Source organism: Megalops cyprinoides, chromosome 8, assembly GCF_013368585.1.
Source record: "Megalops cyprinoides isolate fMegCyp1 chromosome 8, fMegCyp1.pri, whole genome shotgun sequence".
NCBI lineage: Eukaryota > Metazoa > Chordata > Actinopteri > Elopiformes > Megalopidae > Megalops > Megalops cyprinoides.
In genome coordinates this window covers 30,065,015-30,092,172 of record NC_050590.1, presented here as the reverse complement: position 1 = coordinate 30,092,172, position 27,158 = coordinate 30,065,015, and the positions used below count along the sequence as shown (strand labels likewise).

Below are 27,158 nucleotides of genomic sequence, written 5' to 3'. Positions count from 1 at the left end.
AGGGCATGTTTAGGCAGAGGGCCGATGATGCGATTACAGCCATCACTGAGCATCTCTGGGCTTGGGGGGCAGCCAGCACCCTGGCACAGAAACATCTACTGCACTGTAGTGTCTGGAAAGCACTGGAAAAAGTGTAATAAAATGTTAAATTGGCATGGAGAGTTTCTGTTTGGGACAATTCCCACTGTAATGAAGCACCTCAGTCAGGCCCATGGTTGCTAAAACACTTTAAGCACACTTGACTCCGCAAACGAGTGATGACGGAGGAACCTGTGCCTTAGATTATGCTGTTGTTCACATCCCTGTTTTGTTCACTTTGTTGACACACATCTGTGACAGCCATCATGAGAGAGATGGGCCTATACTGCTGTGAAGAGTGTTGTGTAGCCCCATCTCCCTGACAATATGCAGTCCCACACAGCTGAGTGACCCGCTCTGAGAAATAAAGATGGCAAAAGTAAGTCTTTCCCCTCAGAAACCCTGGAGATTGGCTGCATGAAAAAGCACATGTGTGTCTCATGCTCGTGTGGAAAATTGCCTTGGGTTGTAAGGGCTAGAACATGTCTATAGTCTTGCCAGTGTTGCGAGCGGTCAGGAATGGAGGGAGGCGTGTCAGTCAAGGGCTTGTGAAATAAATGAAAGGGGAAAGGTCTGGCTGTGTGCATGCACACTGGCAAACCCTGAAGGGGAATGTGAAGACAGAGAACATGGCTGAAGCTCCATGCTGTGTGAGATTCACACCATGCCTGCACACCCACATTGCACTCTGTTCCCCTGCCTCTACGATGGGGCTGGACCATGGATTCAGCCAACATTTGTCCTTTTAACATTGATACACAGTCAAATGCGAGTGTTGTTTTTTTCTTCACAAACATAGGTTGGCTGGTTCAGAAATCACAAACATAACATAAAAAAATGTGAAAATGTGTTTGTATTGAATTATAGTAACATTTGCATTTATTTGTAAATCGGTGTTAAGGAGTAATGTTGATTAAATCTATAGGTGGTGTTCTATTGTGGCATGTGAGGTAAACTGTGAGAGCCAAGTTTCATTTCTGCTGTCAATTGATGTGTCTGTTGGTGTGAAAGGGAGTTTGTGGTGTGAAAGGATTTCAGCTGTGAGCTTTGATTGAAAGGGAATGTATTGGAGGAATTGCACTCTAGACCTCTAAAGCTGTTAAACTATAAGATACTGTCCAATCATATGACCTCATACCTGCTGAGAGAAAAGAATTCAGAGCACAGCATGTGTGTTTGCTTTAGACATACCATAATAGCCTCCACACACTCCTCTTCTCCTCTCTGTTCTCCTGCTGTCAAATCACATGCCTAAAAACAATAATTGAGATCTCTATTAGATTAATTTTGTTAGTAATGGGGGGAGGGTTTTGGCAGACCTGCCTCTTCGTATTACTCAGTCCATACTGAATAACTATGTTGTGGTGCATACATTTGCATGAGTTCCAAATGTCCTCTGTGTGTACATGGTTTGAATTAAATATGAGCCTGCCTAATATGTATGGTCCTTGTTTCCGGTCTATTTAGTTTGGAAGCAGAATTAGCACAAGCTTCTTGCAGAAAGACTGCTGCATGTGTGTGTGTGTGTGTGTGTGTGTGTGTGTGCGTGTGCATGTATTCATTTGCATGGGAGTGTGTGTTTGCACACATGCATGCCTGTGGAACTGTACATGTGTGCATATGTGTGCAAATGTGCATGCATGTAAGAAAGATTTTGTGTTTGTGCTCTGTGTGTGTGTGTGTGTGTGTGTGTGTGTGTGTGTGCGCATGTGTGTATACATGCACGTGCATCTGTGTGTGAGTGTGTACATATGTGCATGCATGCAAGTGCATTTGTGTGGGTGTCAGCACGATAGGTTGCATCCCTGACATCCAGTCCTGTGCCAATTCAGTCCTGTGCTGTATCTATACAATGTAAGCAACAATCTTGTCAGTAAGCTTTGTGCTAATTCACATCCTCTTCAAAAAGTAAAATAAATAGAGACACACATTGGGGAGGAGGGTTGCCCCAAGCTCTGCAGGACTCAGGGCAGCTTCCTCTTCCATAGGGCAAAACAACAAACAAACATAGCCAGCTGTCAGAGGGCTGATGCAATTAGAGCAGTGGGGCTGCAGGGAGCTTTTAATGGGACAAAGTGGTGTGTGAAAGGGTGAGTTCCCCACTCCCCTTGGCTCTTAGCTCTGTCAGGAGCAGATCATCTCCATTGCCCCCAAAATACTCCATATAAGAGCATACTAAGACCAGCAGATTGCCTTGTCTGTGGCTCAGTTTTCCAGGAAAAACAAAAACAAAAGAGATATCACTTTCATCCGCTTCATTTAAGGTCTGATTATTAATTTTGTTCCGTTTTGATCTCTCTGAAGGCTTGAACAAGGGTATCTGGCATAGGTTTACAGGTCAGAAATTAATTTCATTTTTGACGTCAAAAAGATGTTGGGAAATCATTAGTGTCTCAGTCAAGGAGAGTGTAGGATGGTATTTTTGGGAGAGTAATCCAAAATATATGACTGTTGGTGTTGATAACAAACACAGATTTGCTGTCCCCTTTTAGCTGAAACATCTTTCTAGACACAAACACAGGCTCTAAATGCAAACTAACTGGCATTTTATGTCAATCAAAAAATTTTAAAGATTTTATTGACATACAGGATGCCAGAGGATTCACTATGCAGAAAGCCACTGCAAGGAACCTGAATGGTCACTGAAGGTAAAGGAAGCTGCCAAAGAGAATGGTGTTTTATAATTTGTTTGTGAGTGAAAATAAATCATGCTACATAATAGAATAGAATTAGTCTATATTTTAGAACATCTGTCCCATCTGTCTGGCACTCATTTCTAAACATGATCTCTTTTAAATCAGTCCATGGGACTTCTCTGAGCTCTGTGGCTGCTGGTGCACAAAACATGCTGCTTGTATATAAATAGATGTGTGCTCACAATATGTTGTCTGGTACAGACCTTCTAAATGTAATCAGATTTGTGACACAGCCACAAAGTTCATTTTTTTGCCCCCAAAAAATACAGAGTATAGGATTTTGAATTTCTTTCATCAAGTGCAAGGCAGTGTGGCAAAGTTGTAAGGAGAAGGGCTTGTAGATGAAACATTGCGGATTTGATTCCTTACTGCATCACTGCTGCTGCATCCTTGGGCAAGGTACTAATCCCAAAATTGCCTCAGTAAATATTCAGTTGTATAAATGGATAAAACTGTAACCTATGTAGGTCACTCTGGATAAGAGTGTCTGCTAAATGACAATAATGTCAATGACAATAATGTAATGTAAGAGGGATCAGAATTTTGGCCTTTCTTATGGCTTTTAACAGAAGCATATGGGTTGTACGATCTTGCCTCACCTTTCGCATTTTCAGGATAACACCCAGAACATGTATGCATGGGAATATTTTCTGCGTTCCCACAGCAGCTGCTAACATGAATGAGGATTATCAAAGGAACTCTGCTGGAGTGATCTGTCCGTTGTTAATTTGTTCTCGATATGCATTCTCTTGATATTTCTCCTGATTTCTCTTGATGTAAACCAAATATCAGTTTTCAAAACAATGCCAGCCCCTACAAAACATGTACTACAATTTCATTTATCAAAAGATTATTTTTATACACTTTCTTCGTTTATCAAAAATGAGTTTATGGACCAGCGTATTTTGAGGGGGTGCATACTAATGAAAACATCCCACATTTCGTGAACTCTTTTGAGGTGGTGTATAGTTTGTACACTACGGTAGGCTTCTGTGCGCGGGTTCCTTGTCTATTTCTTGCTTTACGGTAAGCGCGAAGGCACTCTCGGATCTCAGATGTGTTTAAACCGCAGCAGATATACAAACCACAAGGCTTCCGCGTACTGCTCAACTGCCGTGTTGAAGAAATCAGAGTATACCTTCTTGGGATAGTATGCTTTGAGCCTGTAAGTAAGAGTTTCTTGGTAATAGCCTTTTGATTTTGTTGCGTTTAGCCATTTATCAGAGAAGACTGTTTGGAGGATCACTTATCGTTTTGTGTGTTTGATCTTGCCTTACGATCCTACTTCTAATAGTTTTACCTGTTGTTCAACCATATTATTTTATTATTATTGTTTTAATTTAATACATATACAGCGAAATATGCAGTTGTGTGGTACAGCAATAATAAAGTTAAAATTTTGAGACCTAAACTGAATCTGTAAAATCGTTTGAGAGATTATATATAACCACGTTCGACCACTCCACGCTATTTTCTGCATATTCTTGTAGTATTGTTCTTTATGAACTATTCGAGCAGGTCTGTTTCTGACTTCTAATCTATCGAGGTACGCTTGGTGTAACAAATTCAAAGAATCCACGGATTCCGAAGAAAATGCACTTATGCTGCTTACACCTGAAAAAAAACAAAAAAAAAAACCAAAATGATTGGCTTGAATGGAGTGGCTACACAAAAATGCTATCCGCTCTTGGTTAATTATATGCTTAGGAATTAAAAATAAACATAGCCCTATGTTCTCTCAAAAAGCTGAGGAAAATTTGATTTGATTCAAATGTTTTGTACTGCAGAGAAAGAATTTAGTAACGTATCAAAATCGTGGCTTCTTAATTCGCCACAACTAAGAAACGGACTCATGCCATCTGCGTGTGCTCGTGTAGTCGCTTTTGGTAAAAACAAAACAAGAGTTCTGCCAGCAACAATATTTTGTTATAACAGGACACCATTTACTGATAAAGTTACCTTCCGTTTGTTCCTGTTTATGCTTAAGGACCGATAAACAGCTACAGCACAACCAACAAGACGTGTTGAAAACGTGCTGTTTTAATAGTATATATTGTACTGATAGCGGAACCAATTTGATGATAGATTTGTATATCTGTTATAGAAAACAAAAATGGCATTGACAAATGAAATACCTTATTTAATTAATGGGGGAACCTAAAATTTCTGTTTGTTATGCAATATTTGATTATACTTTTGAGCGACCATCGCAGTTCACTTCTAAGGAAATTTGTTACTCTATAGTGAAAAATGAAAACTTGAGCAAGAAAACCTAAAAGTGAGACGAAGCACAGAAAGTCGGAAGTTTTGCTGGGTCCAAGAGCCAAGCAGGGTCTTTCACTGACACAGTTCCAAAGTGTCTCATTGAAACCCTGAAAAACCTCTATCACAATCCGTAGGCTTCTAAGTGAGGTTTAGCATGATCTGTGAGTCTACATTTCATTGTAGCATTATCTTTTTTTTATTACAGAATCCATTTAGCCAATGTCACGAACGGGTCACGGTTGAGCAGTTGTCAGCTCTCTTACTTTCTGTGAATACTGTGCGATAAGTACGGTTCATGCTGCGCTATTCCCTGTAAAGTCTCTGCTGAAATTAGACTTTCAACACGCAAACGGAGTATCGTTGTTTTCGTAATAAACGAACACATACGCCTTGTACATTGCTCTGTTTGAATGCGTGAGTGCAGAAATGGCATCTTAACAACATAGCATGTTGAAACCGAAACGTTTAATTCATTGTCTTTACCGTGGGTAAATACTGAACACATCTCCAATTGCGTAAAGACATATGTTTTTAGTGATAAGTGACAGTTTCCCAAAATGGGTCCCTTTTCGTCTTCCATACCATCCTGGGTACGTACAAGCTACTGATCTAAACAGCATGCGGATTCTGTAGTTAGGTGCGCCCCCCCTCCCTAAAAAAAAAAAGTTCTGTCGGCTCAAAGGACAGTGAATGTACTAATTGCACACTCCAAGTTCTCCGTAATCATGAAGTTATCCATGTATGCAACGTGAGGCACGGTAATCTGCAGTATGCGTTTCACTCTGACTGCAGCCCTTGTCTCCGAAGTCGCTTATTTCCTCTTTTCACTTATTTGGTGCATTGTGTTTAAATCACGGTCGCCGGCAGTAATGTGGCGGAGTCAATCATGGTACCGATTGGGATCGACTCTCTAAGATGTAGGTGTCTGGACACGGATGTGTCTATTAATTCAGATCAATTCAGTTTGGATTTACTGGCGGGACAAACAAAGGCGGTATTGCCAAAACAGTGTTAAAGCTAAGCATAATTATTATCTCAGCAAGGGCAACAGCAATTTATGTGCTATCCATTTATCCATTCAGCTGCCTCTATTCCTGAAGAAATTCATGTGACTTAATTTAATTTAGAGTGCAAAAGCAGCCTTCCACTAGAGGTTTGAAGCTGTTGCTGACAAGTCCATTTCTCTAATCACTGCCCTGCCCTGCTGCTGTTGTATTGCACTCTCTACAGGTTGGCTGCTACCAGTATATAGAAGTTATGAATGACAACAACGTTGAAGCCCACATGCTGTGCAATTTATGGCCATGTAGGTAAAGACGTTGAGATATCTGATATCCTTGATGTAGTGTTTCATTGAGTGGCAGGTTGTATGACCAGTTGCTACTTTGATCACAAGTGTTGCCACACAGGTGCAAGTAGGGTGTAGGTGTGAACCCAGGAGTGACAGGTAGTTCCGTGAGAGGGGCCATTGCATTTCATTCGCCATGCATCCCCACCTCCTCTGTGAAAGTGCAGACAGGGGTGTGTATTAGTTCTAGTGCCTCAGCTGGTTTATTTCAAGAGGAGGTCAACTACTGCTGGTGAACTGGAATCCATTAACAGTGCATCAAAAGGCCGGTGAGCATTGGGAGAGGAATTGAGGCAGAGGATAATGGATACAGCTCTGAATACCCCCTACCTCATGCTTTTTTTTTAATCAAACCAACTAAATTTGTAATAGGTCATGACACAGCCTGCAGGATTTCCTGCCTCTCTAACCAAAACCTCAACCTGATTCATTCTTTGCCTCGTCCTTTCTGATTCCTCCTAGGTCCACTGCATAACAGATTAGCCCAGGTTGCCGTAACAATGAGGCAACTTGAAGTATTTTTTAAAGTGCTTTTGACAGCTTGAATGCAGCCTGTAAAAATTCCTACGGTTTTCCTATTAGCACAGATTAGAGCAGGCTTATTGTTACTTAAATCTGAGAGCCTGACACTTTCCAGCAGCTGAAAGGGCAATCATCTGAGGCCTGTTGATGTTTTTCGGCAGTCTCCTGCCATGGCTGCAGCACCATTTGCCATAATTAATTTCTTTCTGCACATTAAGGCAGCAGAAGCTCTTGAGGTTTCCTGTGCTGGGAAGCATCTTCATGTTCAAACACTCGAGGTCAGCAGGCCTGTGGGTGTCTTGAAAATATCAAAGAACAGGAAGACAGGGTGAGGTGTGAACACTTTTGAATAGGTAAGGGGGTTATTATTCGAGTAAGACTGGGCACACTCAGAAGGTGTTGTGGTTTTCTGCTTCTCTTCCTTTCCACTGCACTCAAAGCATGCTGTTGGGTGCTTGTTATTCACAGAAACATGATCTCCAACTGGTCCATCTCTCAAGGATGGGGTATGCACAGGGGTCGGGTGTCAGTCAAATGACATACGTTGAAAAACCTCTGGGGAAAGAGATGGAGATGCATACTTCCCATCATACGGCCAGGCATTACCACATAGTGTGGGCTGCCTGCTCTGCCGGGTGCGTGGGTTAATAATGCCTTCATCAGTAGGGTACCATTCTGGAGCTAACCTTCTTCTGAAGATTCTGTTGTCATTTGTGCAGCATGGCAGAAGGTAATAAAGTTCTCTGCTTTCTCTCAATGACTCATCAGGCGTGGAGCAGTCCTCTGTGTTAATGCAGGATTGTTTGAGGATGTAAAAGTGCTCTGTGGTTAAGAACAAGCAAAGGGCTGAGGCTTCTCCCTGCACCCTACCTACCAGGTCATGGAGATCGCTGATGATGACCTTTCTGTCCTGATACTGCTAGATGATGTCATTAATTATAGTTACCCTGTAGCCTGACTGCAAAGAAAGTTGTGGCAAAGCAAGAAATGAAGTGTGAAGTGCCGACATCTTCTAAACTGGAATCTTCTAAACTGCTGGTATGGCCTAAGCGCTCTGTTAGTGTATGAGCTGATGATGAAAGGTGAGGAGCTGTTGCTAAGTAGGCAGTGACAATGGGCAGAGTTGATAATTACTCTCCATATGCAAGGAACGCAGCCAGGGGTGGCCTTCCTGCTTCATAACACTGCAAGCTGGCTGGAAAAAAACAGACGTTGGCCCACTTACTATTTTTATTCTTTACCCTCTTTGTTCTTCAAGCTCTGTTTTGTCATCAGAGAGCATACCCAACATGATGCTGCATGCCATCATATTTCAAATTCCAGTTTAGTGCCAATAATAAGGTTAGCAATTATGTATGTTTTTTTATTTTTATTTATTTATTTATTTTTAGTTTAGTTAGGTTAATACAAAGGTTACTTTGACCATTCCCTTGGTGCTGTTTAGTGTGTGAAAGCTTGAGTGGTGATTGTCTGTTCTGTTTCATTTGAGAGGCTCTAACAGTTTTCCAATGACTAGCTTTAGTTGTAGTGTAGCTGTATTTGAAGCAAACTGCAGTGAATTATATGATGGCCTCTACCAGACGTGAAACTGTTTGCCATAAGGCCAAGTGAGTCAAATCCTGTGTTATTGTATGACATCAACAGCTGTGAGGCATACAAAATGTGAAACCTCTCCTACCTACTAGCCAGACGAAATGCCTGTGAAAAATATCATGGTATCCAAAGACATGCATTTAGTGGTCTGAAGGGATGCAACAAGCATACAGTTTTGTATGCAACTGCTAGTGATTTTGCTCTGGCTGAGGGCCATGCCATTTCAAGATGGTGACTTTAACAGTACTTAAATTATCTACATATTAAAGTGTTATTAATGTACTAGATTCACATATAATCAGCAGCATCTGCAGCCATCTTTTTGTTGTGGTCTTTCCAAAACCAACCACGTATGAGGATTTCTCCTCCCATCACAGGCATAAGCATATAGGCTATTTCCAAAGACAGAGACACTTTCAGAACTAGAATTATAACCAGAAGGTTCCAAGTGCCATTCTTGTGCTACTGTTGTACCCACTGTTGACACTTACTATGCTGTGTACTCATAGCCTGTTTTATCTGTTTTCCTACATAGTCAGTATAATGAGTAAACCATGCATGTCAGCCTGGGGAAAAAAAACCTCTGTTAAACTAATAGAAACTGTTCCTTGGTACACTGTTCAAGCCTTTAAACAATTCACTGAAGTTCTCAAATCTAGATCCTAAACCCAGTTGTACCATCAACATTCACATATGTGTGTAACAGTTTCTCTCTTTAAATGCACACCACATGTAGGACACATCCATTTGACAAGTGCATGTACATTGTAACCTTTGACTGACTCTTTTGTTGTGGCACCATTTCATGCCACTAAAAATATAGAGGGCCTGTCTGAAGAGGATATGTTTTTAGAGCAACAGCTTATTTCACCCTTGATTCTCTTCTCTTCAATCAATGCTTGACTCAGCTTGGACATGAGAGAAGATATCTCACGAATCACTGGGAAATTCAAGACAGGATGGGGGCATAACCTTAAGCCACCTCTCTGCCAGCTCTCTCCATAAATGCTCCACATGTGTCTCACAGACGTGCTGTGCACATGTCCCATACTACTTATAAGGTGCTTCTCACACCACGCTGTGGAAGTTGGTTGTAAATGAGTTTTTTTTTTTTTTTTGCTCTTAATGCTATAAAAAGGCACCATCACAGCAATATACATCAGTTTTGAAACCACATTCTGAGTAACAGTGAAACGAGAGCCCTTAATACAGTGTGGTACAAATAAAACAAGTCATTCAGCAGGCTGTGAGAGACTAATTCTGTAGACTTCAGTTTTCACTCACTTTTCCACTCAAGAGCGTCCTGCTCTATTCGTTGCTTGATTGATTTGGTGCTTATTTATTGGAGACGAAAGCTGATTCCATAAAAACAAAGCAGGCTCTGCCAAATATGGCAGTGTTTCGCAATGTTTGTTTTAATAGACATTGGCTTTGTAGACGCAAAGCCTTGTGCTGTGCTTGGGTGCAGGAGTGAAATGATTGTGTAGCAAAGACAAGTATTTAAACACAGAAGACATGCTATAAATGGGTCTTGCGTGTGCCTGACCAGTGCTGAATCCTAGCAATGTCTAGAGTTTTATTGTCAGAGATTCAGGAGCTTCCATGGGATCAGATGGAAGATTGTAAGAACACACTACCCTGGTCAAGCCCTTCTTAGAATCTGTGATTCCCTCATTTCCAGGGACTGCATTAGAGGAAGGGGCTTTTCTGCAGTTCTGAGCTCATAATAATTTTCTGCAACAGCCTGTCAGTGATGCTCATTCTTAATCAGGGCCTAGGATTTTAAACCACATAGCAGATGTCCTGCAATGTATTTCTGTGTGAGATTTGAGGGACAAACACTTCTACTGTCATTAGGAATGCCCTCTCTGATGTTTGTATTGAAGAAAACCACTTTAGTTGTTACTGTGTAATCATAACCGATTTGCTTTGCAGATCATTTTGCCCATGAAAGGTCTGCAAGGAACCTGGGGTAGTGATTGATGACCAGCTGAAATTTACCAACCACATTGCTACAACTACCAGATTATGCAAATTCGCACTGTACAACATCAGGAAAATCAGCTCCTACCTATCTGAGTTTGCTGCACAGCTCCTTGTCCAGGCATTGGTCATCTCAAGACTGGACTACTGCAATGCTCTTTTGGCCGGCCTTCCTGCATGCACTGTTAAACCTCTGCAGTTGATACAGAATGCAGCTGCACGTCTGGTTTTCAACCAACCAAAAAGGGCTTATGTTACACCTCTCTTGGTCTCGCTCCAGTGGCTCCCTGTAGCTGCCTGCATCATGTTCAAGGCGTTGATGCTCGCATACAGGGTGACCAACAAAACTGCAACTACCAACCTGAACTCACTGCTGCAACCCTATGTTCCCTCCCGACTGCTACGCTCTGCCACCGACTGGCGTCTGGTGCTCCCGTCGCATTGCGGCGTAAAATAACTATCTAGGACTTTCCCGGTGGAGGAATGAACTTCCGCACGTCATCCGCTCTGCTGAGTCCCACTGTCTTCAAGAAACATCTGAAGACACAGCTCTTCAGCTCTCACCTGGGCACCTGAAACACTTTCCCCCCTAAAGGAACATCTCATGACTCAAACTGTCACCTACTAAACTATAAAATAAAATGATAAAAAAAGGAATGGTTTGACACTCGTTAGCTTTACCTGCTAGTTTGTACCTTGCCTGGCCAACCTTTGAAATTTGGTCATGCAGTGCTTCTAATATTGTTGACTCCGTATGGTTTTTCGCTTATTTTGTATTGTACTTCACTTGTAAGTTACTTTGGATAAAAGCATCTGGCAAATAAATAAATGTAAATGAAATTTCACTGATCTATTTGTAACTGCTATCAGCACATAAGAAAAATATGAATACTAAAAGCCAGCAGTGCCAAAGCAGTGCTGGAATATTAGACAGGGTCACAGTGGATATACACAACACAGAACAGGTGAGTGCTTGTGGGAAGTATTTAGGCATTGCATACATGGCATTCCATGTGTCTGTACAAAGCAGCTGAGGTCTAACAGCTGATGTTCAACTATAATCTCAGGTCTTGCTGCCGTGTGACTAGCAGATCTGTCCATGTTGTTCCCGCGGATTCACAGAATTGTGACTCAAAATCAAAAACACTGTATGCTTTGCTCTTGCCCTTCAGAACCTTCCACCATAGCTGCGGTTCAAACATGGCCTTTCACTGTTCCTCATTGTCAACATGTGAGACTACCTCTGTGGCACGACAAGCATGTTAAATGTCAGTCTGTGTCATAATCTGGGTCTGTTTGAACTGTGGAGCAAAGGGGACACTGCCACACCAGATTTGTGAAGTAAAAAGCCATAGAAGAGGATGAGGGAGGGAATTTGCTGGAACGACTGTGAGGAATTGAACGTGCATGAAGGTGAGAGAGCACTGGGTAGTTCTCATGTCTGGGCGCCTTTCAGATCTCAATTACTTCAGTGGCACAACGAAGAAGCACTTTGATCTTGGGCATCAGACAGGTCACACAGTGTGAAGTGAACTTGACTTTGGCAAACTCTTTTGCCCTGTTGAGATATTCCAAGTGAAGATTACATATTTACCTTGACCAAATATACTTTAGGTGGAGCAGAGGTGATCGCCCAGCTGTGGAAAAGATGTCTAATAAATTTTGTGGGCAGATTTGGATGAAACTCTGTCATTACCTGTGGGACATGGAATGATTCTAATTTGGGTATGATCCCAGAACCGATAAGGGTGAGAGAGAGATCCACTCTGCAGAGTGCCACTCCAGTTCTAGTTTACACCTATTCGACACAGGTATCTTTTGCTGTTTGTGTGCATCATAGGAATGAAATAGACTCAGACTGAGTTTTCATCAGCAAACTTGCTTTAATGTTGACTGGGAGCAACACTCTGTATGTTGGTTTCTTTATTGTCCCTCAAAGCCCCATCACTTTTAAAAGAGCAATAGAGGCTCTGTAAACCCTGGTTAATATTAAAGAGATAAACGTGGCAAACCAAAATGGGATGTTTGAGGATTATTGATTAGTGAGGGAGAACTGGAACTGTGTGCTCTGATTTTGATTGATTTGCTTGGAGCCAGGTGCTAGGATTTAACTTTAACTAGAAGAGCCATTCTGTGTGATGGCAGCCTCAGGGCTCACACTCAGTCCATGAGGCTAAGCTGTAATATGTTTCAGACACAATGCAGCTGAAATTGAAATTATCCAATTAGGAGATGGGATGTAATACAAACCGAATGGGAAGCGGAGAACAATGATGAAATTCACGCCTCTTATCTCCGCGAGATAAGGCTGTCAGAGTGACAGCGAGGGGAAGGGAATTAAACTCGGTTCTGAAGCAGCAGGCAAAACAACTGTGAGGTGTCTGAGCCAGTCCAATTTTTTCATAGAGCTGATCATGGCTCTTTGTGTATCCCTGTGTGTATGTGCCTGTGTGTATGTGCCTGTGTGTGTGTGTGTGTGTGTGTGTGTGTGTGTGTGTGTGTTTGTGTGTGTTGACATGTTTCTGTGTTTGTCTGTGTGACTACTGAAATAAGTCAGTTGCTGCCCCCTAGGGCACCCAGTGGTGGACAGGATGTGTTACCTTTTTGTTTCCACTCAATGCATTTTCTTTTTTGATTGGTCTAGATATGTCACATGGGTCTTTGACACCAAATAGAGTAAAGAATGCATTGTTAGGGAATACAATGCAAGAATGCCACATGATAGGGGTGAGTTCAACAGACAAAATGACACCCAGTATTTCAGAGGTGCTGACTGCAATGTTTCCACACATCATCTTTGCCTCCTAACAAGGCTGCTCAAAGTGTTGCCACTGAACCCACTCGCTGCTCAGCTTGTTCTGTTCTGGCACAGGGAATGTTGTTGGGCTCCCGGCTCCACCCCTCGACTCTAAGCTGTTCAGATTGGCTTTTGGCAAACAGGCCCTCACTAGTATAAGGGCTCTTTCAGCTGAAGAATGAATGTCATCCCAGATCTTAGTACTGTCATGGCTAGCTCTCCCTGACAGGGTGTCTGTGTGTCTGGACAGCGTGTGGACCTTCATTCTCAACTCTCTTATTTCCAGTCATCCAGAGGTAGCTGTTTGACTGGACACAGTGTTGCAGAGCATCTGGGTGGTGGACGGAGGACCAGTGATTGGGGCCAGAGGTTCGATGTGGACCCTGGTCTCTTGATTTCAGGAATACACTTATCTGAGTAAGTCTTTCCATTTATTCCTTGTACTGTCCTCTCCTGTTGAATATGTCTTCTTCAGGCAGGTTCATAGGTATCTGGGAGTGTGTTGTAGATGCCATTTCCTTTTTTCTCTTTTCTGTGACAAATTTATTAGAAGGATAAATTGTGCTTGATTAGCCTTTAGGCTGGAGAGAGAGAATGAGCAGTTGCTTGGAGCAAATTAAATGCTTTACTGTGTTGAGCTTGTGCTCACAGTAGCACATTGTGTGTGTCAAACATTAATTGACATGGATTCACATATCCTATTTGAGGGGGGACAAATGCTCTTTTCACATTTGTTCACTGGAGGTCGACAGCAGTCAGTCACACAGAGGTGGGGTCAGAGAAACTTGCATCCAAGGCTTGCCCCCCACTGCCCAAACACATTTCTGGTTGTCCCTAAAGCATCAGCCTGACAAAATGGCTCTTGCTCTGCACCGTCTCGCATTGCACATGTTAACAGCAGCGGTCACGGTAATGCCGCCCAACAAAGTGAAACCGCTCAGAGCAGAGGGGCAGATGGGGTGGGGATGGAGGGGAGGAAATTGGATGATCATGGCACTATTGCCCGGAGAGCAGTTTTGGAAGAGGGAAGGGCTGTGGTTTGGTGTTGCCGTGACTCTGCTCCGTGGCGGTTGTGGGGGGCTGCGGTGCTATTGTTGCTATTGTGCAGCAAATGGACCTCAACACAGTGGACGTCTTCTGCCTCATCTGTGCGCTGACGCCCTTCCCAGGTGGCAGAAATGAGCCTCGAAATGAATGGTAATTCATTAACTTTAATTTGCATGCCTTATTTGATGTGATTAAGCAGTGATTTCTGAAATTAATCATCAAGCTCATCATTCACTCAATTGTAAATCTACCCCGCCCATAGAAACGGGGGTGAACCTAGAGTTCCATATTGTGGAGAAGTTTAATTAGGGGGTTCTGAAATCACTGCCTAGCTGTGAGGAGAGGGAGGAGATGTCATGCTTCTGTATACCACAGCAATCGTAATCGTTTCTGCTTTTTGCATTTTTCATCGTATGGCTCTATACTTCCTGTTCATCCCAGCACCACAGAGCAACACTCATTTATTACAAATCTTATGCACCCCACGCTGCTTTGCTCACAGTGTGCAACTGGAGTTTTGTGATGCAGATTTGGTTGCTTTTCGGTGTAGCTTTTTAATTATGTTTTTTTTCTTTAATGCATTTTGTCTTTGATCTCCTGCCAGAACAGCATTAATAATCAGTCTTTTTGTACTGCTTTACTGTGGTGTACAGTAATTCTGAATGGCTTCTTTGTCGTGCCTCAGAAACCCAATGATTTGGGGGGGTTTTGTTCCACAGTGGCGTTAGCCTATTGATCTGTATTTTCATATTTAATCTACCTAATCATGAGCTTGCAGCCTGTTTTCAGTTGGTACAAAAGCACACCAGAGGCCTGCTACTGAAAGGGTGGCAAAGCTGCACTAGAAACCTAGGAGCACCCTGCATCCGATCCTAAAGGGTAGAGAAGAGTCCTCTAATTCAGGCTCTCTCTGTACAGGTTCTACTGTAAAGCAAACACAATTGGATGAACGGTCTCACTCTACAATGCTAAACTCCACAGGTCTGAGGCCACAGTTGAGCTAAGGCCTCAGCACTGAGTGTTGCTGGCAATTCTTCTCCCCTGAGGCCACAGATTCTGGGTCTCTGTGGGTCACAGGGAAGGTGGGGATGGTCCCACCCTGAATGGCTGGTATCTTAGAGCTGTTTCTTCCACATGGATCTAATTTTTTGACCCGGTGCTGAATCTCCAGAGAATGAGATCAGACTATACCAATGCTGCCTGCACACTGAATGAAATTGTCCCATTCTGGACACATAAATGTAACCTTTGTAATTTATAGATCTCATTTCCCACCAGCATTCATCAGTGCAGTTTGTTTTTCTGCAGTGTCTGATTGCATTTAAACGAACACGGATGCTGTCATTGTTCATTTTAACTTCCCCCTTTCGTTTCATTTACAGGCACATATGTGCAGTCCAAACAGAGGCCATGTAGGGAGATTGTTCGCACAGCATTCCTTCCTGCTTTGACTAAGGAGTTCCGGTTACTATTCACTTGTTAAAGTGAGTACTGCCAAGATGGAACTTTCAGATCAGCAAAGCAGGGACAGAATTTCATATGGAGAGTGTAGGACACCTGCCAACTTGATTTTAAGCCTTGACAAACCAAACAAAAAGGAATAAACATTTGTCTTCTCTACTGGATGTGCTTGTAACAACCATTATGGAGAGTGAGGCATCAAGGAACCCGATAATGGGTGGAGCCACCGTGTGCTGTGCTGTTAGTCCTTGTCTCGCATGAACCAAAATATGTAGTTCTCTGTTGCAAATACTGTGATACAAGTGGCATGGCACATTGTATGGCACATTATCACATAATGAATAGTTAAAAAAGGCAAATGTTTGCTGTATTTAAAATAAACATATCATAGAAATATAGAGTAATCTAGAATATCAGAAAAGCTACTTAGAGGCTTTGCTCAGCAGAAGGCTAGAAATCTAAATTTGCCCAGGACTGAGTCCAGGGAATGTGGTGACCATGTCCAACTTCCTGTTCTACCCATCAAGATAAAGCAGTTAAACTGTGCTTGTGTGACGCAGTGGGCTGTGTTTTTGCATGTTTATTTATAGTTTGTTATGTTGAAGGCAATTAAAGAATGCAGGGCCAGGAAAAAGGTGCCTTCCTGCATTTTCTGTGGTCCCACAACCTTTGACATAATGTCTGGTGTTTAGTGTCGGTTTGAAGAATTTAGAAGGGGCACACGGCCTGCTGCTGTTACCAGGCAGAACTCTGGGACACGAAAGATGCAGCTTTCCTTTCCAGAATATGGATGGGATGCACTGTCAGCACTAATGTCCCTACTTTGAGAATGTTTTGCTTCCCATTAACATGTGGATGCAGAACCTCAGAAATGCACTAAAGTGTGACTGCAAGTAAATACTAAAATCCAAACATTACAAGCATTGAGCTGTTTAGGCAATGGATTTATTCCTTGTATTTCCAATCGCAGAGGGTTTTTTGTGTTTCTGTGTCTCTGCATTGCTATGTGTGTGTGTCTGTCTGTGTGTGTGTGTGTGTGTGGGTCTTTGCACGTGTCTGTGTCTGTGTATGTGTCAGTGGGTATGTGAAGTGTCATCCCCTCGAGGAGAGGAACTCTCCACAGATGGAGTGCAGGAGTGAGCTGCACATTAGCATTGGCTGCTGCTTTGGGAGGGTGACACGGGAGATGGGGGCTCATTGGTATTCCCAGACAATGAAGCTGTGCTGTCATCCCTCCAGCTCCCTCTCCTCAGCTCTCCAATCACTTCCCCCTGCATTCAGCTGAAAGAAGGTGCCCTCTTGCCCTCCTCTCCTCACTGACAAATAGACCCTGAAGTGCCTCCTCCCTCAGCCTGGGCCATGTCCATGCTGCTGATTTACAGTATAAGAGGACACTCTGGGTCACTCTCTGAACAGCCATCAGTAATCGCCTATGGGCTGCATTACCATGCCTAACAAACTCTAACTTGTGTTTTTTTTTTCTCAGCAACAATAAACGGGTTTGCTGGAAATTGGTTGGCGGTAGCAGGTATAATGGTTGCACGGTTGACTTTCCCTCGGGTTATTATTTTTTCTGAGAAATACCCTGGGTGCCCTTTAAGCCTAGTAATTTACTCTGCCCACATTTCCACATCGAAAGCTTTGTTCTCTAAGTGGTCTGCATTGATCTCTTGTGTTTCCGATTCAAAAACCCCTAATAATTTTGAAGAGATGTATGCAGATGTAGCCTAATGTATGCAGATTTATGCAGATGTATGCAAAAGACTTGGGCACCTACTGAATAAAATAATTTAGGTCCAGTGCATGCTCATAAGTGTACTCACAGCTCTGCACCAGACAATCTATAACCCCTCATTTAAAGCAGGGGGCCAGGTTACCTCACAGCTGTAAAACCAAATTGACCATAACAAACCCATTACCTTTAGGGACCCCTTTCCCAAATGGATTTTGGTGATCTTTATGAAGTTGTTATGCAACAGTTTTTGGGCCAGCTTAAGGCAGCACCTGCCCTTGAAGAGTCTTTGGGTCTGATTTTTACAGGCCTATTGTAAACATGCCTTGGAGTGGAATAGAGAGGTTATTTCTTGCATATCCATGATCAGTTTTTTTTTGAAACATGCGTTCTCTAGCGCTTAATAATGGTTTCTTGTTTTGATTTTTTCAAGAAGAACTGTGATGGAATTTGAATTTGTAATGAATGCCTGCTTACCTTTTACCTCAACGTGGTGCTGAGATTCTGTGTATGGTGAATAATTTTTCTGTCAATCATGCGTCTTATATGATCTAATCATCATTAAATCTGATAGCACAATACAACAGATGCATATCTTCCTCATTTTCATTTGTGTCTTTGCTATGATTAAGGTTCCTTTTAATCATAGCAAGTCTATGATCTTAATATATTTTTCTCTATTTCATCCCAAGAGTAGAAGGAAATCAATCAAGCTTGCTGCATTAAAAATATGTGTGGCATGTGTGTTGTTGTTGTGTGTATGTGTGTGTGGGTCCTGTAATGTGCTCTGCTGACTTCAGGGAAAGGTATGGATATGCTCAGAGTGAGCCTTGTCATTTTGTTAGTAGCTCTAACAGTGCCAGGGAAGCACTTTGGAACATAATCGGATACCCATTTAGAAACACTATCTCCCAGCATCCCGTTCTCCTGGTGTGCGTGCTCAGCCATTAGTCCACTGCATTGATTTTCTGGCAGGGAGAGATTAGACAAGAACTTCATCGTCCTCAAATCACTCTCAGTTGTGGCGAGTTTCACTTCCCAGAGATGTAGGCGACATTGGCGCACCTCAAGCCTGACTCTTCACTTACTGTTCAAAATTCCTGCAAGACCTTCAGTAAGATGATCACTGTCCTCTGTGCCACTGCTATTGTATTTGCAAGGGAGGGCCAGGCATAAAACATCTTGCTTTTTTTGTATTTGAGCTTTGGGAATTTGATTTCAGTATCTCATTGGTCTCTCACCCAAGAAGAGACCAAATCGTGGTTGTGTAAACCAACTGCAACATGGGCCATGTCTTATATGAGCAGCCAGCTAGCCTTACAGACTACATGAGAGTAAATTTTTTCTCCAATAATGAGGGAAGACAATTTTTCTGTGGATCTCTGAGCTCTGTACCAATGACAGCATTAAGATACTGTGCAGAATGGGTACTTTCTGCATCTCACCCTAATTAGTCTAAAGGGAACTTAATCAGATCTGGTGAATACTCTACAGAGCCAAGAGTACTTAATAATTTAGCCCTTTGTAAAGGCAGGGCTTTAATCACATTCACCATAACTAGAGACAGGGCGGGGAGTTTGTGACATCATTATGAGGCAGCAGGGCAGTTGTTGTGTAAATCTTCCAGCACTCTGAAGTCGAGCAAGAAAACCTGTCCTTCGGGTCCATGGTGTCATTATGAAACACTGCACTGTTGCAGCACCGAACACAGAGGGAGAATGGGAACATCCACACATCAAGAGAGCCCCTGCCAGCTTGAACCCAAAGCACAGGCTGCTTAACTGCAGGATTTACCAAGCACAGTCAGAACGCCCACGCCCTTCCCACACTCACAGCTCATCCCACATCAAAAGCCAGCAATTCTTTATTTTTCAATACTTCATGTAGTCTGCAGTATTTCATAAAGCCGTCCTGTTTCCTCTAGGTGGTGGTATTGAAATCACAGTGGGAATGATGGATATTGCGAGAACATCAGTTCTTTTATGTGTGGGTGTGTGGAGGGTAGGTAATGACTGGAAGTGCGATTACTGGTCTTATATTGAGAGTATTTTGTAATTTCTAATGATATCCTCTGAGAAATAAGGCTGAAAGTTCATTGTCATAGAGAAGATGCTAGCATACAGCAATGCTGGCAAATTTAAATGCAGTCATTTTTTGTGATCCTGGGTAGGAACAGCTGTGAAAAAAAGCTGTATATTTACCAGTACAATAATGGTACAAGCACCCTGTCCCTTGTGCATGGTTAGAATAGTTATGTCATACTGTGGGATCTCTGTCTATGATATCAGTGGTTCTAAAAAGATTTGGCAGTGCCTCTCTCCTGATACAGCTACCAGATGAGGAAGAAGCACTTCTGAAAAGTGGTATTTCTCCAATTGGGGGTATTCCTAAATGGTATCAAAGGAATCCCATCAATCACCATTGCAGTGACAGCCAATGAGGGATCTCAGGTTGTGACAGCTGAGTTGGGTGGATCACCTAGCAACCAAATTGAGCTGCTAAGGAAGCGGAGTCCATGAGGAGACCCATAATGGTAGAGGGGTGGAAACCTCCAAGGCCCTGTATCCTTACCCAGAACACCTTTGGTTTTAATGAAGACAAGGAACACAGGTGCATAAGTAGTCCTCATCCTTTGTAGCTGTAATGAGGGTGAAATTAATTGATGTGTGTATACCTCTTTGATTAATATTCACCTTCAGCTTGATCTTGCAGACTGTTCCAAGGTTCCCTCCGAAGGTAGTTTACCAAGCTACATTCTTCACTGCAACTCTATTTTGAAGCTTTTAGCACTTGGAGGTTCTTGATGCCTCAATGGAATCCAGAATTTCCAAAAGCACAACCATCTGGAAGACCTTTTTCTTTGTTAGTGGTGTTTTTTTAGACTTACGCCCCCCCAAACGTAGGCTGCACCTGCTGACTGCTATTATGCACTGCCTACTATTATAGCCCCGGGCGAGTCTGACATAGATTGAAAGGTCAGCCATCAGCTGAGGGACAAGATGCTGGTTTTGCTGCTCACGCTGTGAGAGCATTACCGGGAACGGAAGCTCGATGAGCTGTCAGTGAGCTGCTGTCATCACGGAGAATTGAGCTGAGGCTGCTGTCTTCCACTGCCCCCACACTCCTCCAGCCATTCGGTCAATGGAGAGGGTGTGGTGACAGCATCATCCAGTGGTTTCCAGCAGCAGTCCCTCATTCACTCAGGCTTCAGCCCAGTGCAAGTTGCCTTTTTAAGCTGTGTACCATGTTGTCCTGGCTATGACTGTACTAATAATGATCAGTTGCACTGCAACTGCAACTCGAACTGACCGATCATCTCCATATGAGATGGTAAGGAGTAAGGGGCCTTGTTTGCTTGCACAGAGGGGTGTATTCGCCGGTTGATGGTAGGTAGGAGGGTGTAGTGCAGTGGGATAAAGGAAATAGGGATGCCAAACCAGATCCATTCTGTGTATGAAACCAGTTCCTGCTGTTGGAGACTGGATTATGATGATGAACACGTTCATGTAATGCAAATTGTGCTGGAGGAGAAATTAGTTTTGAGCTCTGCCCACTCTCCCTGGGAAAATCCCCATATATCTGAAGGCACAGGCTTTATGCTGTCTGGAATGAGTCAATGTCTCCCTCACTGCAAAGCAGCATTATTAGATTTGTTTTGTGTGGGTGCTTGCTGTGGGGAACATTGACACTTTTGTGTTTCATTTAAGCGACGTCTGCTGAACAGAGCTCTCTCACCGTGCGGCTCAGAGGAGTAGATATGAAAATAAACCAACTTGCTGAAGGGGAGTGAGGGAGTAGATATAAAGCAGAGGTGAAAATAGACCCCCCACACCACACACCCCAACCCCGCCAATTAATCTACCCCATGGTTTTTTTTGTGGCTTTAGTGGCTCTCTGATGGATCCTGATAAGGCCTTTGTTGGTTTTATAGATTTAATATTAGTCTTTTCTCAGTCTGGGTGCATACATACCTGTGTGCGTGTGCGTGTATGAGCATGTGCACTTGCATGCCACAGCTCCTTCCATATTGTGAAAGGAATTGTTGCATCCTTCTCTCACTACAGAAAGGAACATAAGTCATGTGTTACGTGTCATGCTGTTGATGCATATGGTAACAGAATGTGAACCACTGACACATTCTGTACCGTGAAAATCACACGTGCCCAAAGAAATGGGATCCAAAACATGAATCTCCTGTTCGCATTATTACCAGACAGGTTTTTCACTATGCTGGTGATTGTGACATGCTACTCTATGCGGGTTTTCTGCGTCATCCCCTCTGTTGTCTGAAGGTGTGTCTGTGTTGTTTAAATGAGGTGAGTGTGACTGAGTGTGTGTTTTACGTAGGGGCCCTGATGCGCGTGGGCTTGGGGAACAGACACGAGGCCATGACCACCACCTAGCACTAACCTGCACATTCCGAGGAGGTGACTGATTGACAGTGATTGACACCTAACCACCCTATCCTCATGGTTACTGCGGGCTCCTTGCCACCTTTTTAAGTACATTTACATTTATTCATTTGGCAGACGCTTTTATGCAAAGCGACTTACATAGGTTACTGTTCTTTACAATGTTATCCATTTATACAGCTGGATATTTACTGAGGCAATTGTGGGTTAAGTACCTTGCCCAAGGGTACAGCAGTAGTGTCCCAGGAGTCCTGCTCCTTAACCACTATGCTACACTGCCGCCCTACTGCCCAAGCCATTAGCCCTGTTAATTATCAGCTGTCAGACGTATCCTGGGACAACGTGCGGCGCAGAGCTGACATTTCCTGCTATCTGACAAGTTTGTCTGCCTCGTTGTCTCTGGATCGTGGAATGCTGGTTCAGAGGACAGGCCTGACATTCCTCTCCTTTTGAGATTTGCAGTGCTGCTGCATGCTCTGTAACTAGCAATGTGGCATCTGTGGACATCAGGTTACCATGTTACTGTGTTGTGGCAGTCTTTCCTCCATATTCCGCAGCACAGAAACACCGTGGGAACAGATGACTGCAGTCCGGGGAATGAAAGATGGCTGCACACAGCTGTGAATGGGGAAACAAGGTCCTGTGGGAGTGCGAGTGGGAGTCAGGCTCTGAGGTGTATGTGTTAAATGTGATGGGCAGAAGAAATGCTGCTGAGCCTGTATGACAGAACACATACAGTAAATTGCTGATAGGGAAAAGAACATACATCATTGATCGCAAGCAGATTACACATGTTGACTTGGAGGTGAGGGCTGAGAGGACATGGGAGTCATGTAAGGTTTCTCTAGTGATTTTTGACAGCAATGGAGCACAGCAGGATATATGAGAAATGAGTGATACAGGTGATCCATCTTTGCACTGCTCTGGGCTAGAGTTGTAAGCCTCTGCTAATCTCCAATAAGAGATCTGATGTCTGATGGCCATACAATATATCTGATTGGTTTAATGCCAGAAGTGATTGTTCTCAAAAGCAATTGGGACTCCCACACGTGCTGTGCATTCTGCGTTCTGTGAATCTTGTCAATCTTTAATCACTGACAGTTAATGTTTCAGGCGGTGAGAACCACCCTGCAGGCCTGCTCACAGAAAATCCATTTACAAAACACATTGGGAGTTATTGATAAATCCTTAACATTATTATGCCTGTCAACTTACCTCTTGAACTAGTAGGAAAAGACAAAAATCAGTAAAGGAAACAAAAGGTGACATGTTTGTTTTGGTGAATTCTGTTCTCTCAATTTAAGATTTTTTAATGCTTTAACAATAAGCCGTGTTGTTGTTAGTCCTACCAACTATATTAAACATTGTGTGTATGTATGGCACTAAATAACAACAGCAATAAAAATAACAACAATAACAAAAATACCAACAAGAATGATAATAAAATAATACATTTAATTTATGTAGTGCTCCTGCTGACACCCAAAACACTTCACAAGAATCACAGCAGCAATACACTAATAGTCACACCTAAAACAAAAAATTGCCAGTCAACACAACACAACACAGAACACATAATAAGGTCAATAGCAATAAACATTTGAAGTAAAAACAAGGAAACAAGGTGGAAATAGGCAATTTTACTTATATTGCTGACGTGAGCTTAAAATGATAATGTAGGGTCAAAATAACAACTAGGTTTGTCACAATGTAATAGGCATGCAGAGTGAAGCCATCAATGTCAAGCTTGATGAGGGGGATTTTACAGTACAGAACATTGGGTGTCAAGAGCATGATGTCTGCATTGTCACTCTTCAAGTTTAGAAAATTTGAGGTTTTCCATTCTTTAATGTCATACTAGTCATGAGGGGGGAAGCTAGGGTGACCAGATGCAAACAGACCAAATGTGGAACGAGTAGTAAGTTTGTGTGGGACAATGTGGGACATGTTACCAACGCTGAGAGGTAACCTAAAACTTTGATATAATGTCTATCTAACTGAATAAGGAACATTTGTATTCTGCCAATCGGCACGTAAACACCTATACTTCGTCCTCTATTCAATTCCACAGCACACCAGTTAGGCCATAAAAGATACAGGCTACAGCTTTTGCTATGAGTATTATGAGCACAGTGCTATCTGTCATCCCAAAGGCAGACTAATTTTGCAACATAACATGTCTTTATTGATAGACACCCAACATGCATTGGCAATTACAGGCCCATCAAAGGCAACTGTTCTTAAGCAAAACAGCAGGCATCATGCAGCTAAAGTCTTTCAAGTTATACTCCTGACCAAATCCAACTACAACATAAATAAGGCACAAAATAAAATATTATATAAAATAAAACAATTTCAATGCAAATCTTTATGTGAAACCAAAATCTATTGGATGAATAGCATGGTCAGAAGGGATAAAAAAAAATCAAAATAAAAAATAACACTTTTCACTTTTTGTCATCACCACAATTAGCAGGCAGCAGGCCGACAGTTTATTGTTTTCAGACAGCACCACGGAGAGCACTTGGCTGAATCACAATAATAGCACCGCATTAACCAACTATTAAAATCTAGCAACGCACTGGAAGCCCACAAAATTCTATTCTATATTCTAAACAAAGAATATTCATCTTACCTTAGTTGTTGTTCTTGAATTTATACTTTTTGTTTGACCGTGCAGCTTCCCATAGGGCCTTCTCCCTCAGTGCATAGCTGTAGAACTCTTTACAGCTGTATCCAAAGTTGTTCTTGACTTGAATTTCGCTCTTGATACGATCCACAGAGCGCCAGTTTCTTTGGTCAGTCCATGCCGCCATCATCAGGGAAAACACTCTCTCTACAAACGCATTGGTAACAGGGATGCTGAGGAGAGAGGATGCAATTGCAGTCAAATTTGGTGTATTTATGCCTTGGAGCAAGGTTGACCACTTCTCCACAACAGTAGCTGTTCTCTTTACAATTTCCTGCTGGCATGGCAAAGTAACAAAATGTTCTTCATACAGTTCATTCATGTCAAGTTTACCCCTTATCTGTGGATGTCCACCACATCACAGAGATGGGAGAATGTGAAATCCCTCTTCAGTCCTAAGATTGCAACATTCTTGTGATAGTTGTTGTCTGAGAAGTCATACCATTTTTCAAAGTAGCTGAGTGCAGACGTATAGAAATTGGGAAAATCATGTTTGATTGCTGCTGTTTCTTGGTCTGGAAACTGTTGGAGGAGAGCACTGGTCTCTACTCCAAAAAATAAATCCACCTGTCGCTGCTGGAGCTTTGTCCTGGCTAGCTTAGTCCTAGCTTGCTACCACAGCTGACCTGTATGAATGGGTGTGCTGCACAGTGTGATACATGCTAGCTACTTCAGCTGCAGTGATCTTATCTAGCAGGCTATCATCTTTGGGATTCAGTAGAAACGAATCCATAGATTTGGACGTTTCTTTTTGTAGTACCCTTTTCGTGTGAGACTCGCATGTGCTGTGTCGCTTCACATCATATTTGCCTCCATGTGAAATGGAAAAACTTTGGGGGATCAATAGGTCACAAAAATAAAAGAATGGGGGCAGTGTTTTGTCGCAGTTATACTAGGATAAAAACAGTTGAGTAATTTCAGTGCTCCTTTTTGTGCCGGTGTCAGATAGAGAGCTGTGTTTTTGCATCCACTGTATACCGGAGTCTCTTTCTTGGCACTGCATGGAGGTGCCTACTGTTGTTTTCTGCTGGTTTCTCCACCCGTGAGAGCTGTTGATGAATCACTTCTGAGAGGGAGGTCAGGGAGACATGTCAGCTCCACTTTGCTTCAGCATGGACCTGCTGAAAACACTACTCATGAGTCTCAAACCATGCTTCTTAGAGCAGGACAAGCTCCATGATAACAGCAGATGGTACCTTTTGTGCAGTGTACAGTGGACACTGTCATTTCTGTTTGCATCCTGAAGTTGTGTTATTATGCAGTAGGGCTGTGACGATGACTGCATCACCGCAATACCGAGGTCATGAGACGTCTACCGCGGGGTTGAGCCCATTACCGCATCACCGCAATTATTTATTTTAGGGCTGTCAACGTTAACGCGTTAACGCTCATTCTCGATTAATCTGGAAACTTAAAGGCTTTAATGTTTTAACGCAAATTAAAATCATATTATCAGGTTTGACCGCAACTTCCTTCCTTAATTCCAGCGCGGTATTTACCTGGCTGAATTACTGAAAGGCGTGGCAAACGCAGATGTGCTGAACGGCAAATTTCGTTTTAACCCTTTCGCATGTAACTTATTTGTTATGGTATGTAGCGCTTGTTACCTTATATGGTTCGTTATGTTTTCATTTGCGTTATTAAGTTTCTTATAGATTTCAGTTAGCATTTGCTATATTTTTAGAGTTAAATCGCTGTTTCCTCAAAGCTAAAATTAGCTAGAATTTCTCCAATCTAGTGTTCGAATCGCAGCAGTTTTAGCATATGCGCTAAACGGCTAATCACACTGGTGTGACCGTATGCGCAAAAGGGTTAAAACATATAGCCTACCTGTTCATGCTGCTTCAGATGCCATTATTGTATAGCCTACAGAATTATGTGAATTAAAATATAAAATATTAAAATGTTAAAATGTTAAATGTAAAAATGTTATAATGTAAAATATTTGTAAGTTTGAAATCACTTTCTAAGTTGTAATCAGCCTTCCCGAGAATTTTGCAGAAAAATAAACAAGTTGTTCATGTGCAAACATTATGGGTTGGCTTTTTGTGTTGCGCAGGGATCGCGAAATCGCGGTAATTTGTTGCTTTATTACCGCGAGAAAAAAAATCATGACCGTCACAGCCCTATTATGCAGTGCAACTTGGAATCGGTGGTATGAAATGGGGAAAAGTGATGCCCTAGTTCTGTGGAAAATGGGAACTTCTGCTTGTCCTCAACTTACTTTCATCAGCTCTGAAATGGTTTCCATTGAAAGCACCATTAGATTGGATCCTGTGTATTAGGCAGTTTAGATAACTGGTGTCGCAGCTGTCAGCCTCCTGGAGAGTCAGGGTGGTGGAGGTGGGTGTTCAAATCCCAGCAAGTTTGGCTGTCTCTGACTGTCGGCTGCGGGGAGAGGTCCTCCATTTAGGGACACACACATTCGTGGAGCAGCATTGGCCTCTGAGCTGCTTTGCCTATTAGCATGTGGAGTTATACCAGAGGTAAACAAGAGGTATGAGCTCAGTGCTGTGGGATGGTTTACATAAAGGG

General features: G+C 42.6%; 1 protein-coding gene across 2 annotated transcripts in view; it reads left to right on the top strand.

Annotated features, from left to right (window-relative positions):
• Positions 1-3,840: 3,840 nt before the first annotated feature.
• Positions 3,841-27,158, top strand: part of LOC118782189 (tumor protein p53-inducible protein 11-like) — a 46,580-nt gene continuing 23,262 nt past the window's right edge. The window contains exons 1-2 of one of the 2 annotated variants that reach the window (XM_036535486.1): positions 3,841-3,939; positions 13,569-13,699. The gene's annotated coding sequence lies outside the window, so the exon portion shown is untranslated. The remainder of the gene's footprint in view (positions 3,940-13,568; positions 13,700-27,158) is intronic. The other variant, XM_036535487.1, reaches the window with a different exon arrangement.